We start from the raw sequence: 14,466 nt of genomic DNA on the forward strand, positions 1-14,466 counted from the left end.
AACAATATTTTTGGCTGGAAGGTGCAGGAAACAGTTCAAGGGAACAGATGATAGCATGGGAGACCTTGCCTGAATGAAGATTTGCCCTTAGCAATTGCACCCAGAAATCTATTACCTTAGAGGGAATGAGAGAGAACGCACGGTGACACAACTGCAGTGGCATGGGAGTGGGTGGTAAATGTCTAGGGCACCTTGCAGCACGATAGTGATGGATTCACCTGAGACAGTAGCTTCTCAGTATTATGTCTGCATTCTTGCAGGAAAAAAAAAGAAAAAAAGTCAGAGAAAATCATCAGATTATTTGAAGGACTAGACGACTCACAGAAAGTATATGGTCAGCCATCGAGAAAGAAAGTTTTTTTCCTTAATGTCTCAGCATCATCTTAAATGCTTCAATCCAGAAGTAACAAATTCCCCCTGCTCCATTCTGAGATCGCTATTTCCAGAAAGACGGGCTGCAAACAAAAATTCCTCCCATCAGAATCTGGTCCTTCTCCCGTGCTCTTTTAGAAGAGGAAGCACAAGCCGCAGGTATTAGGTCCAGTACAGCTGTGTTCACTAGCTGAGTGTACCTGTGGAGCACAATACAGAGGAGATGGGGAAGGAGACTCAAAAGTATTTACAGAGTTCCTCTCAATCCTTTGTGAAGTCCAAAAGGACTCCTGTTGCAAGTGTGTATGCTGCCAACAAAAGCGGACAGATTTATTTCAAAACTCCCATTTTAACAGACGAGCTCAGCTAGAAAGTAGTGGGAAAAGCAGATGCATCATCAGCACCTTCAAATCTATGTCCTAAGAGCGAGCTTGGGGCTGAAAAAAAGCAGTCCCTGAAAGGTGAACTATTCCTTGCACCTCCATGCGATAAACACGGCAGGAGCTAGAGCACCATACCCATCGCCTCTCAAGAAAAAGAGTGGGAAGGGAACAGATGACACAGCCTGTAATCATTTTCAATGGTGTATCTTAGTGCTGAGTTAAGTTCTGCACCCTCTGCAGCAGACTCTGGCTCCTGGGAGGACTCAGAAGTAGTTGAAGAGGAGGGTTCTTCACCCACTGTGTAGTTAACCTGCATTAATGACATTAACTTATAGAAACCACAGTGGATGCTAAATGTTTGCACAGCTTCAAAAAGGGACTCTAAAAATCAATTGAAGAAAAGGTTACTGAGGCCTTTTCTGCTTAATGGTACAGTAATGCCAAAGACACTGTTGGAGACAGGACAATGAACTAGAGACACCTCTCATCTTGATTCTGCTGGGCAGAATGTTCTTAAAACTGCTAAACTAGAATTTAGCTGAGAAGGTTGGTTAAATACATTGTTTTTCCATTTGAAGGAAGCAGATAACCTATTTCAGTGAATTATGGTGCTGCAGAGATGGGCTGGCAGCTATGGAGGGAAACCCTGGGGACGGTGTTTTAGTGAAAGGACGCTTGTCTTTTCTTGCTACAGAACAGCTGTGAAATGCAAAGAAGTCCAGTCCAGCTCTTTGGAGGGAAGCAATGCCTTCTCCACAAAGGCAGGTTTGATTCTTGGTGCGTTTTTACAGATTAACACCTTGGGTTGGGCTCAGAGCTGCTCCCAGTCACTGAAGTGACCCTTCCCCCTTCGTTATGTACCACATTATATTGGCTCTCGCCGTGTGGCATCTAGAACTCGGTGTCACCCCGTAACAAAGAAAAGTGAACATGTCAACAGCCTACTGAAACAGATGGAGCAAAAGCCTTTTCCACAGCAGGGTATATGTATCAAAGTGCAGGCTCAGAAAACTTGCAAAGGAGTGCCCAAAGGAAAACAGGAAAACAGACAGAACTCCAACACACTCAGAGGGTAAGTTGCCAAGAAACACCTGGAAATCATCGTGATGCATTTTAGCACAGACAGATTAAGAAAGAAGTTGTTTCCAAAGTCTCACAGAGGACAGGAGGTGCTGACAGACAAAGGTGTGGTCAGAGCAGCAGAAGTCAGCTTGCACTTGAGCCTGCCTGCTTCAGGCTTACAGCTGACATGCAGCAGACAGGCTACGCCAGCTTGGAGGCTTGTATCACGCACCCAACTGACCTTGGGCTAGCTTGAGCCTGATGACGTTTGGCTCAGCTGTGCTGTCTATCTCTACCCTTAACACGCACACCAAGCCTCAAAGGTACAACCGTGGAGATGCAGGCCTGGATGACCGTCACATTTCCCAGAGAGCAGACTATGCCAATTGTTGCTAATGAGCGTTAGCATAACAGTGTTTCATCCCTGTGGAACAATCCCATGGGAATGCTTTCCAACATGTTCCTGTACATAACTTTACAACTGGCACGTTAAGCAAATGTTTTGCTTCAGATATGAAAGCTGAGAAGTTTGCTAATTATCCATGATACCAGGAAGTAATTGAGCAAGAACTCTCGATTCTGTGTTTTAAACAAAAGCTTGTCTTCTTTCAAGGTGGCATCCGACCTTTTTTCTCAGCTTCCTGACAGAAATACTTTATTCCTTACTTAAATGTTTGAAACTGATGGGCATTATGAGCTGAACTATTAACAGGCACCATGATCTGGAATCTAGAAACTACCCTTTGAAGTGAGCAACAGCTCTTCAAACTCTACCGTCAGCTTTTTGATGAACACCTGTGAGGGAAACAGCTTCTTAGAGACTTGCAAGCTGAACCAAATTCTCTAGAATGGATCCCAAGTACTTTTTGTGTCCTCTTATATCTCTCTAATCTGTGGACGTTTAGGTTTTTCCTTCAGTTACTAGATTTGTGAAGTTTTTAGCCTCAGATACTCTGCTGTTTGTTTTTCTCATGTGTTTCAGGACACGTATCAGACTGGTACAATGTATTCAGTGATCTGAGACAAAGAGTTCAGACTTCTACACTAACTTCATCAGTTTGGTGGGTTTTGCCCCTGGAACTTCCATAGTTACCTCCTTACTCAGTGTTTCCTTCACAGCACAGTCGCCCTCCAGCAAACACATCTATGGACTTAATCTCAATATTGTGACATCCAGGTTTCTGGCACAACTCCCAGAACTTCAAGTTTTATTTACTTACATAATTTATACCCTTTCCCACATCAGAGTAATTAGCATAAGTGTATCTATAGAAGTGTGTTGGTAAGTACACTAAGAGGTTGTACAAGTTCAATATTTTAACTGAAGGAACAATGAGGTACTTACATGGCAGGCAACAACTAAATTCTTCTACTCTCCCCTTTCTGTAATAGTTAGTTTCAGAGTAGCTGTCGCCGTAATCTCTGAGAAAACGTAGACTCTTTCTTACCGAGAGAGTTGCCTGTGTCTGAACCGTGTCTTTTCCTGGAGAAAGATTTTAGAGATGAATTTGTCTGTTCTACAGATTCGTTCACAGGCTCAGCTCCTGAAGTGAATTGTCTCTCTTCTGTCTCTGATGTCCTGGGTTCACTTTTAACACTAGTATTCTCCTTAAAAAAACACAACACAACACCAAAAGAAATAAACCCAAAGATCACTCAATGTTATCTTATAAGAAAACTAATATAAAACCAATAAAACAAAATAAAAGCTATTCTTCTCCAAAATATCCTCTTATATTCATATCCTCTCCAAAATATCCTCTTATATTCATATCCTCTCCAAAAGGGCATCTAACAGGTGTTGAACACTGCCTAGACAGTTGACATAGTAAGTGTTTTTAACTCAGAATTAAGGTTGCTAAATTGAAACAACCTCTTACAAAACACTGTATTAAGCAAAATATGAGATCAGAAAACTAGAATACACAAAGTTAGGGTACATGTCCCCACAGTGAGCTTTGCCCTCAGGTATCAAACTAGCTGTAAGAAATAAGCTGGAAGAAATACAGGTGCGCTCATTGTTACCAGCACGTCTATTAAAAAGAACAGATCTAGCTCAAAGAACTGGTTCTGTTCCGGTATTTGAACTCTGATTCTGTTTTGGTATTTGAACTGCGATTCTGTTCTGGTATTTGAACTCTCATTATGTTCCGTTATTTGCACTCTGATTCTGTTCCTGTATTTGAACTCTGATTCTGTTTCGGTACTTGAACTCTGATTCTGTTTTGGTATTTGAACTCTGATTCTGTTTTGGTATTTGAACTCTGATTCTGTTTTAATATTAAGGTAATATTGGAAATCCGTGTTTTAGTTGGAAGACTGAAAGTTTTGATAATTTGGAGTCTATCCGTGTATGTAAGTTTAATACTTATAGGATTATTTTTACATTTTTACTTTTTTGATGTTGGCAATTTGAAAACATTTCTGTATAATATGAATGTGGGTGTGTGAGCCATATTTTCAGCAGACTGTCTCAGCAAAGGCTCTTTCAGTTATTCACCAGTTTCCTCCTCCCTTTATTCTTTGGTCTTTTAGGTACCTCTCACCTGTGCTGCTGTTTTTAGCTTCAGGAAGGAAAAGCTTGCATGTCTCCCCACAGCCGAACTGTCTCCTTACCCAACTCTTTCCTTGTGTTTAGATCTCTATTTCCGTATCTAGCACCTAACAGATTTCTCATAAGAGTGTCCCTTGCAGAAAGGCACCTCATCAGAGACAGCTTAGGACTGGCATCTGCTTGTGGAGGCTGTTTGCTTATTTATGACACTTGATCGTTCTTCACATTGCTTGCAAACTGGAAAAATTCTTCTGCGCCTGAGTGCAGCCTGTCCTCTAAGGCAAACAGGTGGGGATGGTGCAAAGGAGCTGCAGAACCCACCTGCAGAACTGAGGGAGAATTGTGATGTAAGGAGAAGGGATGTGAGTCCCAGGGGACAATGAGAAAAAGGGTGGTCTTGGGGACATTCAGAGCAAGGTTGTCCATCCTGTGTCAGACCTCAAGGGACTGCGTTTCCTACCAGTCCAGACCTCCTCAGGAGATCCTCTGCATCATTATCACTTGGAGATTGCTGCTAGAACCTCCCCTCTAACCTAAAAAGTAGCAAAATGTAACCTATGAAATAAAATATAATTATTTTCAGGTGCACTTTGAAATCCTCTCTCTTATCTACATGAATGGAACAGATTCAATTAGCTGCACATGTCTTGAAGACTTGAAGGAAATGACAAAAAGGCAAATACCTCGTTAGGGCATTGGGGGCTCCTGCCATGAACCTGAGCTACTGAGAGCAGACTGAACCAACCACTCAAGGAATGTAAGTCAGAAGCAACACTGAAAATACCTTCAAACATTGATGGGTCCCGCTGAGGGCCATCGCTGACAAAGCATCCCCATGGACTCGTTAGAGGAGCTAATTAGAGGCCAGAACTGCAGGTAGGCAAAGGCACTGTGTCGGTGGCTGTAATGCTGCAAAACCCATTTGGATTTTTTTTAATGAAGCAGAAAGACCAAGCCCCAACCCTTGGAAGCTCTTGGAGAGCAGAACAGAAGACCCTCCAAATGAAGTTCCATGTCACAGGCCTTGGTGGCAGAGGCAACTGCCATTGCCAAGTGGACAAATCCCTCAGCCCCCAGTTGGGCCATTCAGCCTTGCTGCAGCCCTGGGCCATCTCCACCACAAGTTGCCCTACACTGTCCATGTGGCACCTCTTTCCACTCTGGTGGTTGGACTCTTCCTTGCCTTCCTACCCAGCACTCACACCCTCATTTCTCTGCCTTTTCTGAAGTTTCTCCCCTCATCCCTGCTTGTTCCTTGAAACTCAAAGCCATGGGCTGATCCAGGCTCCCTCTGGGTGAAGTCTGGCATCAGAGGGCAACCCACCAAGAGACATTTCTTTTTCCTCACATCCAATCTTACCCTTCCAAGCAGCACTTTGTGGAGGTTCTGTCTTCCTGCCGCTATCAGGAATCACTCCCTTATCTCTGACATCTCTGACAGCCCCCTTCAAGCAGGTGCATGCTACTACTGTAGTGCCTGAGGATCCATTTGGTCGGTCTCAAGAAGCCCAGAACCTTCAGTCTCTCTCCACAGACTCCAAACTCCATCCAGGCAGGTATCCCCCACAGCCTCTCCAGTTTTTCCCCACTCCTCCAGAATGAGAAACCTTAAAGCCCAGGCACAGATAATCCAGATGTGGCCACAACAGTGCTCTGTCAAGGGGGATGATGCTGAGTCAAGGGGGATGATCAGTCCCTCTTCTGAGTGGCCACTTATGGTGAAAACCTCCAAAGAATCACCAAAGGAGGACAGACAATGGCCAGGGAGGAAAGGGAAAGGAGGGGTGGGCTGCTTGCGTGGGAGGATACAAGGGTAGTCAAGGAGCAGCAACTGTGCGTGGGAAAGGTGGGGAAAAGGTAGGAAAGGGTGAAGAACAGGAATCCATAGGAACCAGCCAAGCAGCCCTGCATCTGAGCAGCAAAGCTTGGAGTGGGAAAGGAACATTGCAGGTCATCCGACCAACTTTCTGTTAGGCTTCAACAGCCGCTGGAAACCTGAGTGATTTCCCTGCCATTATGAAGGCAAGATCCGTGGTAGATGAAGATCCAGAATCATTCATGCTGGAAGGGACCTCCCGAGGTGTCCAGGCCTACATGCTGCTCAGAGTTATCAGCTATCAGTTATGGGTTTGAAGCAAGTAGCTCAGGCTTTCCTTCAAGTGGGGTTTGAAAAGCTCCAAGGATGGACATGGCACAAACTCTGTGGGACATCTGATCCACTGCTTGACTGTCTTCTTGGGGAAGGACATTGTCTTCCCTTGCTTCAGCTGATGCCCATTGGCCCTCACAGTCGCATCACGCACAACAGGCAAGAACCTGGCTGCCTTTTCCTGCTGATATGACCCAAGAAGATATGGGAAGGCTGTTATTAGGTGTCCCCAAGCCTCCTCTTCTCCTGATTTCCACCTTTCAAACAAATAAGGCCCATGGCATCCTGGGCTGCATTAGGAAGAGCACTGCCCAAGGGTTGGTGGAGGTGATCTTTCCTCTCTACTCAGCCCTGCTACAATTTGTCTTGCTGACTTGCCCTTGATTTCTACTTTACCAGCGTCACCCATACTTGACTGAAAGGTGCCGTCCACATTTTTCACCATTCCTTCCTTGTCTTTCTGTTCAAAACAAGTCCAGCAAAGCATTTCTGCCATGTTGGTGGGGGATCATCTTCCACTTTCCAATCAACCTAACCCTTGAATTAAACCTGTTTCTCTAGCGGTCTAAAGGAGATATCGTTCTCCTTCTAACCTTCATCAGGAGGTTGAGAGGATCTGAGCAGAAGACCTTTGCACATGGAGGAGTTAGTGATGAGTGTCACAGAAAATCTGAGCAGGCCTTTGCTGTGCTCATGTACCTCTTGGCCTTCAGGCTGTGCTGTGCTGAGTGTGTCCCTGGGTTGCAGAATAAGCCATATTGGAAGAAGAAATCTGCAGGAAGATGCTGGTGAATGGCCAAGCGCACGCCCTTACCTTTGTCTGGGACTGCAGTTACCAACTCCCAAGTGAACATCTCCTCTTAGAACACGAGAAGTGATGACTAGAATGGGTTTCCCTGGCAGAAAACACTTCAAGAGCTGACAGGAGCAGTGTGGGATAAGCCTTCTGCAGGCAGGATCTGCACCACTTGCTGCACCACTCTCCCAACGCTGGAAACTCCGTGTTCCCGGCCTCGGAAGGGACGGCATACAGCTGACACGATTGTCTCTGTGTGAGGAGAGTTTGCTCTAACCAAGGCCATTTGAAATGATACTTTGTCTCAGAGTCCAAGTGCCTTTCTTACTGCAGCCATAACCAGCTGGGCTGCTGATGGCCAGTCCCCCAAGGGAACTGGACACTCCAGGGACCTCAAACTCACCTTCATGGCCACGTGCCTCCTACTGGCCTATGAGCTTCTCAGATGTAATGGGTGTCATAATGACAGCCCAGATCATCAGCCTTCTTGTGGCCTTGGTTACTCCTTGGTCAGCGGCTCCTGAACTGGAGAAGGCAGTGACAAAGAGATGCACAGCAATGGAAGAGATGGGCAAGGATCCTGCAGGTGCCATGAAGGCTTTGCAGGAAGTAGTGGGAGGAATAGCCCCTATAGCTGTGCAAAATGGAATGGCATTAGATATGAAGCTGGCGTCTGAAGGCAGAGTCTGTGCTGTTGTTAATAGCAGTTGTTGCATATACGTAGATCAAAGTGGGAGAACTTCTACAGATACAAAAAAAGATTTGGAAACATCCTAATATTTGTCATGAGTCCCAGGAAGTTCACACCTTCTCTGGAATTCAAGACATTGGGAATACGCTGACGTGCTGCTTTCCTGATTTACAGCTCTGGGTTAAGAAGTTCATCCCCAGATGCCTTTCTCCTCTTCCTCTGTGATCACTCCAATCCATTCTACCTATGTAGCTTCTGCTTTAAGGTTCAGAGAGGAAAAGTTGGACTGTCTTTCAGTAGTGTCTCTAATATTCCCTATGGGCAACTCTTCAGTTGTGGCAATAGACCTCAAGGGAATCTGATTGAACTAACAATTATACAGCTGAGAAATGTATTTTTTATTTATTAATTTCTATAACACTCCCCCCCCCCCCCCCCCCCCGATATGTAATCCCTCTTTTATTCCTGTTTACACCCCGTTCTCTAAGGAAAGCAGGCAATAATTACTGCCAAGAACTTGTTATATTCAGCTGCAGAGTTGGTTGAAGAAGTCTGATGTCAAGTGATGTAAGTCTCATGGGGCTGAGGAAAAAAACAGTGGGGCTGGAGAGCTGAGGAGCAAGGCTGTCCATGCAGTGTTTAGCTCCAGGGACTGCTTTTCCTACCTGTCCGCATCTCCTCAGGAGACACTGTGCATCAAGAGCAATTGGAAAAGCCTTCTATCATTTTTCCAAAGTGCGCATTACCTGCCTTTCTCTTTCACTGTACTGCTGAAACTTATCTCATTAAGTGTAGGAGCCAAACTTGAAGACCAGATGTCCCTGATGGAAGAGACATGGCTTGTCAGGGCGTTCTGCCTCGTAATGAGCCCAGGATGTCTGTGGTGCTGTGAACTGCAGGTGTTCAGAGGAGACTGAAGAAACCTCTCAAGAACACCAAGTCAGGAGCAAAGCCCACAGCCCCTGGAAGCGTTAATGGGCCCCGCTGTGGGCCATGGCCGAGAAAGCCTCCCCATGGCCTTGTTAGAGCCCATCCTTGGAGGCTGTGAGTGCAGGAAGGCAAAGGCGCTGTGCAGGCAGCTCTGCTGCTGAGCAAAGCCTTGGCTTGCTTGATGAAGCAGAAAGGCCAAGCCGTGACCTGCAGCCTGTGGGGAGGTCAGTGCTGTCCCTCACAGAGGGCTCAGGGCTCTTCCTGGGGACCATGGAAGGTGGGCATCCAATGCCCAGTGAAGGACAGCAATGGCACAGAAACTTCCAGCTTCCCCATGGGGCTGCAAGGAGGCAACGATGCCCCCGTGCCGTGAGGACATCATGTCTTGTCATGGCCCTCAGAGGCAGAGACAGCTGCCTCAGCCAAGGGGACACAGACCTGGGTTCTACTGGTGCCTTCCAGCCTTGCCAGTGCCCTCTGCCATCTCCACCACAGGCTGTCCTACATGGTTGGAGCCCTGCCCCTGTTGCCCTGCAGGCTGTAGGCACCATCTCGCTGCCCTGCCTTGCTCTCACCCCAACATTGCCATACCTTCGCTGAGGTACCTCCACTCTCACCGGCTGTTCCTTGAAACACAAACCATGGGCTGATCCAGGCTCCCTCTGGCTGAGCTCTGGCACTGCAGCAGGACCCCTGGAGTGACAGATCTTCCTGCTGAGGTCCAGTCTCTGCTTTCCAAGTTGAAACTTTGTGACATTTTTTCCTCTCTCCTGCTGTTTTCCCCTGCCCAGGAAAGGTTTACCATCTCAGAAAATACCCTTCCCGCGGGGAATGCAGCCAGGAAGCCTTTTCTTATGCTCTGCTCTCTCACCAGAGAGAAGGAATACTCCCATGGTCTCCCAAACCACGTAACTGCTGCTGGCCTTTCAGCTTCTCCCTGGGACATGACCAAGCCCTGTGCCTGCTGCTGTCCCATCATGTCCCCAGGTGCAATGGACGTGACAACCCCTATCCCAGCCCTTCTCCTGGATGGGGCCTATGGGGTCCCTTGGCAGAGGGACTGTCCCAGCCACGTTCCTGATGCTGGCCTGTCACCTCCAGAGGCAGAGCTGACCTCACAGGCCCCTCACAGCCAGGCACGTCCTCCTGCATGAGGAGTTCCTGAGACTGATTTTCCCTCCCAATACCACACCCCTCCATCACCCTCATTCTGGCCCAGGTCCTGACCACAGAAAAGCATGCTTGTTTCATCAGATTTGTCAGATATCTTTCCCGCAAGCCATTTCCCACAAGCTCATCTTCAGCTGAGCCCCTCTATTTGTGTTGACACATTTTATATATGCCTTTATAGCTCTATGGTGTTTTTTCAGGTTGGACTGACCTCTGGAGGTCATCGAGTCCACCCCTCCAGCTGAGGCAGGGTCAGCTAAATCAACATTCTCAGCAACTCGTCTAGGTAGGCTTGCGATATCACAGAAGCACAGAAACAGAGAATCATTTAGCTTGGAAAAGACCTTAAAGATCATCAAATCCAAATGTAAACTCAGGACGGCCAATTCCATCACTAAATCATGCCATGAAGAACTGCATCTACCTCTTTTTGAAACACCTCCAGGGCTGATGATTCCACCAGCTCCCTGGTTCCAATGCTTGACCACCCCTGCAGTGAAGATGTTTTTCCTCATATCCAATCTGAACCTCTCCTGGTGTAACTTGAGGCTGTTGCCTCTTGTCCTGTCACTTGTTATCTGGGAGAACAGTCCTACCCACCCCATCTACAACCTCCTTTCAGGTACTTCTAGAGAGCAGTAAGATCCCCCCTGAGCCTCCTACGATCCAGACTAAACAACTCAAGTCCCCTCAGCCACTCTTCATCCAAGCAGGGATCCAGACCCTTCACCAGCTTTGTTGCCCTTCTCTGGACACGCTCCTGGACCTCAACGTTTCTCTTGAACTGAATGGCCCAAACCATAAACACTTTGTTTGAGGTGTGGCTTCAGCAGTGCCGAGTACAGGGGCTCCATCACTGCCCTGGTCCTGCTGGCCACGCTCTTTCTTATACCAGACAGGATGCTATTGGCCTTCTTGGCCACCCGGGCACACTGATGGCTCATGCTCAACCATCTGTCAACCCTCACCCTCAGGGTACTTCCCCACCAGGCAGCCTTCCAGCCACTCTGCCCCAAGCCTGTAGTGTTGTGTGGGGCTGTTGTGACCCAAGTGCAGAACTGGCACTTCTCCTGGTTGAACTTCATACAATTGGACTCACTCAAACAGCCCAACCTGTGCAGATCCCTCTGCAGAACCTTCCTGCCCTCAAGGACATCAGCACTGCCACCCCACTTGATGTTGTATGCAAACTCACTGAGGGTGCACTCAATCTCCTTGTCTGGATCGTTGATAAAGTTCTGAAGCAGGACTGGCCCCAACACTGAGCCCTGGGGAACACCACTCCTTATGGGCCGTCACCTGGATGTCACTCCATTTACTCCCCCTCTTGGGGCTTGGCTGTCCAGCCAGCTCTAACCCAGCGTGGAGAACACCCACCAAAGCCGTGAGCAGCCAGTTTCTCCAGGAGAATGCAGTGGGAGATGGAGCCAAAAGGCTTTCCTAAGGTCCAGGTAGACAGCATCCACAGCATTTCCCTCATCCACTAGGCAGGTCACCTTGTCCCAGAAGAAGATCAGCTTCATCAGGCAGGACCTGCCTTTCATAAACCCATGCAGGCTGGTCCTGACCTCCTGGTTTTCCTGCACCTCCTGTGTGATGGTGCTCAGGTTGATCTGCTCCACAACCTTCCCTGGCACTAAGATCAGGTTGACAGGCCTGTAGTTATCTCTACCCTTCTTGTAGGTGGGCACCACTTGACTAACATTCAGCCTTCTTGGACCTCCCCAGTTAGCCAGCACTGTTGAAAGTCATCGCTGTGGTGAGGCAATAGAGAAACAGACCAGTGATTTTCAAAGTGTCCCTGCATCACGGGATGTCCATTGTCAAGGACACAATCAAAAGCACCTTGTCCTTTCTGGGTATAAGGTTCACCGGAACCACATGTCCTCTGGGGCTGCAGAGGCATCGCTGGCAGCAATGCCTTCTCCTGCAGCACTGCACAGTCCAGCCCTGAATGTCTCTGGTCCCAAGGACAGCGTGGATTGCTCTCCTTAGGGACATCTCATTTCACCGTCACAGTGACCTCTGTCCACCACCCCAGCATGCTCTGCAGCAAAACATTTTGCTTGCGTGTGACCTTGGACACTTGGTACCCATTATTATTTTTGTTGTTACATGTCTGAGCTTGGCCCTGGTGATACAGGTGTGGTTCAGGGTAACTGCTCTGAAATAACCTAAATCAGGGAGGGGAAGGGGAAAAGTCTTATTTAAGCAGCGTGAGGAAGCCTTAGGATCAATAACCTCACATCCTATTGGGGAATGTAGAGATCCTGTGTGTTTACATGGCAAGGGTTTGGGAGCGGTTTGGAGGTGTTTGTAGGGCTGGCAAAGGTGAGAAGAGATCAAGCGCTGACTCCATGGCAATAAATCCACTTTCATTTGACTCCAAAATGGACCAGCCCCTGCCCAAACCTGAGCCAATAAGCAATTCTAGTGGCACCTCTGTGATACCCTATGGCAGAAAGGACAAAACACAAAGGGAGAGGGGTGAGAATTATGTGAGAGAACAACCCTATAGACATCAAGGTGAGTGAAGAAGGTGGGAGCAGCTTGGTGGGATCCTGCCAGTGGTCAAGTAGCCACCCACTGACAGTCACAGGGCAGTGCAGTGACAATGCTCCTTTAGGTGTCTGCAGGTTCTTTGCATGGGCATTCTAGCACAGTTGACAGATAGGCCAACAGCTGTGATGCTCACCTGGATCTGAAACCCTGCATCATTTGTGTCCACCTTGGTTCTAGGAGCTAAGAAATGGTGGAGTCTCATCTCCCAGGGGGAGTGAGGCAGGAGAGCAGCAGAGTGCAGGCCCCAGGTCACACACTGGCAGGCTGTGGCCTGTGCAGAAGGAGGGAACGCTCCTTAGGGTTCCCTGGAATTGCCTCACAAGTATAAAGTCCATTTTGAATGTTGGACCTGTTGGAGGCTGCTGTCCTTGCCGAGCAGCTGTGCTGAGCTCTGCCACCTGCCCTGGCACTTGGTTCCCTCAGTGTCACAGCTCTGTCTGCAACAGGACGGGCTCCAGCTGCCTCCGCATGGGCCCCTGGCTGAGGGCACTGCTGCACATCTGGGCTGAAGCCCCCCAGCTGTGGCACCAGCCCAGCTGTGCCTGGCCATAAGGCAACCTGGTACCAAGTGTCCCCGAGCCCGTGGGTGCAAAGGCTTTGCTTCAGAGCAGAGACATGGCCCGGGCAAGGGAGAGCTGAGTCTTTAGCCCTGAGACTACAAACCCAGAGCTACATGCCTGCACTGTGTGAGAGTAGCTGAAAACATCACACCCCAAACCCCCACACTGGAGATCTGAGCTGCTTTCATGTGAGCTTCCTTCTGTACTGTCTACTGAAGGGTTAACAAAAGGTGACACTCATGCTGAAAGCTTTTTTTTCTAGTAGGAGAAATTCCACTGCTGGAAATAAGTGTCTGCAGAGCTGAGAGACAAACATCAGTGACTGCACCATCCTGCTGCCCAGCAGGTTCCCCTGCAGCCCCAGGGACAGCTGGAGGGAGCCCAGAGGGGCAGAGGAGGGAGGCAGGGAGAGCTCAAAGGCTGGTGGGAGGCTGCTGAGAGCTCCCTGCTGGAGAAATGTGCAGAGCCCTTGAGCCGGTAAGTGTGTGGCTGCAGGGCAATGCCTCTGCAGTTGCTAGCCGGGTCTGCAGCAGCTGGGGCACCCCCAGCCTGTGGGACCGTGTGGGAGCCTTTTGCTGTGGAGGAGGCCAGTGTGCTGCAGAGCAGGGCTTCCCTGCTGCAGCGTGGGAGGGCCAGGGCATGTGGGCTGCCTTGTGCCAGGGCCGGCTGCAGGGCTGTGAAGGTGGCTGTGCAGGCAGGGGTGCCCAGGGCTGTCCTTGCCAGCAGGGTCCCTGCAGCCGCGGGGGCTGTGTGCTGGGGCAGGGGCTCTGCCGCCTGCCAGGGGCAGCTCTCAGCCTGCCGGGGGGCTCCCCACAGCTCTGGGGGCGTATGGACTGAGCCCCGAGAGGGAAGGATCTCTCTGCTGTTGAGAGTGCGCTGCATGGCTGAGCGCTGCTTACAAGTATAGGTTACCCTCAGAATATGTCTGGACGAGACTTTTCGTATCGAAGGTCAGCGCAGGGATTGCTGTGATAAATCCAGGGCTCTCCTCAATCTGTGTTTTCAGTTTTCTGTTGTTGGGGGCAGGAGAGCGAAGGCAGAAATGTTAACGGAGATCTCGAGTTTGAAGATGTCCCTGAGACTGCCAGCTGTAACTCTGAGTGATGAGGAGGTCTGCCAGGAGCCTCCTGAAGTGCCCTCAGCCACTCCTCCGCCTATGAACAGCAGCAGCAGCACCTTTGCTGGAGCCATCAGGGTCGTTCTGAGCTGCCCTTTTCCCCCTGCGGACAGGACCCTG

General features: G+C 48.9%; 1 long non-coding RNA gene across 1 annotated transcript in view; it reads right to left on the reverse strand.

Annotated features, from left to right (window-relative positions):
* The window catches only part of LOC308057551, a 332,648-nt gene extending 320,003 nt beyond the window's left edge, over nucleotides 1-12,645 (reverse strand). The window contains exon 1 of the long non-coding RNA XR_013925331.1: nucleotides 7,220-12,645. This is a non-coding gene — a long non-coding RNA (uncharacterized lncRNA). The remainder of the gene's footprint in view (nucleotides 1-7,219) is intronic.
* Between the last annotated feature and the right edge of the window lie 1,821 nt (nucleotides 12,646-14,466).

Source organism: Falco punctatus (assembly GCF_963210335.1).
Source record: "Falco punctatus genome assembly, contig: scaffold_22, whole genome shotgun sequence".
Lineage (NCBI taxonomy): Eukaryota > Metazoa > Chordata > Aves > Falconiformes > Falconidae > Falco > Falco punctatus.